Source organism: Arachis hypogaea, chromosome 10 (assembly GCF_003086295.3).
Source record: "Arachis hypogaea cultivar Tifrunner chromosome 10, arahy.Tifrunner.gnm2.J5K5, whole genome shotgun sequence".
Classification (NCBI taxonomy): domain Eukaryota; kingdom Viridiplantae; phylum Streptophyta; class Magnoliopsida; order Fabales; family Fabaceae; genus Arachis; species Arachis hypogaea.
The window spans coordinates 49,649,120-49,651,075 of NC_092045.1; the positions used below are offsets into that span (position 1 = coordinate 49,649,120).

General features: G+C 41.0%; 1 non-coding gene across 1 annotated transcript; it reads left to right on the forward strand.

Moving 5' to 3' along the window:
* Positions 1-1,426: 1,426 nt before the first annotated feature.
* LOC112719187 (small nucleolar RNA R71) lies at positions 1,427-1,534 on the forward strand. The gene has a single exon (XR_003161498.1). It is a non-coding gene; the product is annotated as a small nucleolar RNA R71 (small nucleolar RNA).
* The last annotated feature ends 422 nt before the right edge of the window (positions 1,535-1,956 follow it).

The following is a 1,956-nucleotide window of genomic DNA, read 5'->3' on the forward strand; positions in this document are numbered from 1 at the left end:
ACATCAATCACAACTTTTGTTGTGGCTAGGAAGGGTCTGCCAAGAATGATAGATTCGTCTTTATTCTTCCCAGTGTCCATGATTATGAAGTCAGTAGGGATGTAAAGGCCTTCAACCTTCACTAAGTCATCCTCTACAAGTCCATAAGTCTGTTTCCTTGAATTGTCTGTCATCTCTAGTGAGATTCTTGCAGCTTGTACCTCATAGATCCCTAGTTTCTCCATTACAGAGAGTGGCATGAGGTTTACACTTGACCCCAAGTCACACAGAGCCTTCTCAAAGGTCATGATGCCAATGGTGCAAGGTATTAAGAACCTTCCAGGATCCGGTTTCTTTTGAGGTGTCTTTAGCTGAGCCAAGGTGTTTAGTTCATTAATGAGCAATGAAGGTTCATCCTCCCAAGTCTCATTACCAAATAACTTGGCATTCAGCTTCATGATTGCTCCAAGGTACTTAGCAACTTGCTCTTCAGTAATATCTTTATCTTCTTCAGAGGAAGAATACTCATCAGAGCTCATGAATGGCAGAAGTTGGTTCAATAGAATCTCTATGGTCTCTGTATAAGCCTCAGATTCCTTTGGTTCCTCAGAGGGGAAACTCCCTAGTGTTCTTCCTCACTGGGAATCACTACCTTTCCTTCCTCCACAGATTTGGCCATGTTGGACGTGGTTGTGGCCTTGCACTCTCTTTTTGGATTCTTTTCTGTATTGCTTGGGAGAGTGTTAGGAGGAGTTTTAATAACTCTTTTACTCAGCTGACCCACTTGTGCCTCCAAATTTCTAATGGAGTATCTTGTTTTATTCATGAAACTTAGTATGGTCTTAGATAGATCTGAGACCATGGTTGCTAACCCAGAATGATTCTGCTCAGAGTTCTCTGTTTGTTGCTGAGAAGATGATGGAAAAGGCTTGCTATTGCCAAACCTGTTTCTCCCACCATTATTATTATTGAAGCCTTGTTGAGGCTTCTGTTGATCCTTCTATGAGAAATTTGAGTGATTCCTCCATGAAGAATTGTAGGTGTTTCGATAGAGTTCTCCCATGTAATTCACCTCTTCCATTGCAGAATTCTCAGGGTCATAAGCTTCTCCTTCAGAGGAGGCTTCTTTAGCACTGCCGGATGCAGCCTGTAATCCAGTCAGATTATGAGAAATCATATTGACTTGTTGAGTCAATATTTTGTTTTGAGCCAATATGGCATTTAGAGTATCAATCTCAAGAACTCCTTTCTTTTGAGTTGTCCCATTGCTCACAGGATTTCTTTCAGAAGTGTACATGAACTGGTTATTTGTAACCATTTCAATGAGTTCCTGAGCTTCTGTAGGCATTTTCTTCAGATGAATAGATCTACCAGTAGAATGGTCCAATGACATCTTGGATAACTCAGACAGACCATCATAGAAGATACATATGATGCTCCATTCTGAAAGCATGTCAGAAGGACACCTTCTGATCAATTGCTTGTATCTTTCCCAAGCTTCATAGAGGGATTCACCTTCCTTCTGTTTGAAGGTTTGAACTTCCACTCTAAGCTTACTCATCTTTTGAGGTGGAAAGAATTTAGCTAAGAAGGCATTGACTAGCTTTTCCCAAGAGTTCAGGCTGTCTCTAGGTTGTGAGTTCAACCATATACTAGCTCTGTCTCTTACAGCAAAAGAAAAAAGCATAAGTCTGTAGACCTTGGGATCAACTCCATTGGTCTTAACAGTGTCACAGATTTGCAAAAATTCAGTCAAGAACTGATGAGGATCTTCCAATGGAAGTCCATGAAACTTGCAATTCTATTGCATCAGAGAAACTAATTGAGGCTTAAGCTCAAAGTTGTTTGCTCCAATGGCAGGAATAGAGATGCTTCTCCCATAGAAGTCGGGAGTTGGTGCAGTAAAGTCACCAAGCACCTTCCTTGCATTGTTGGCATTGTTGTTATTTTTGGCTGCCATGTCTTCTTCTTTTTCGA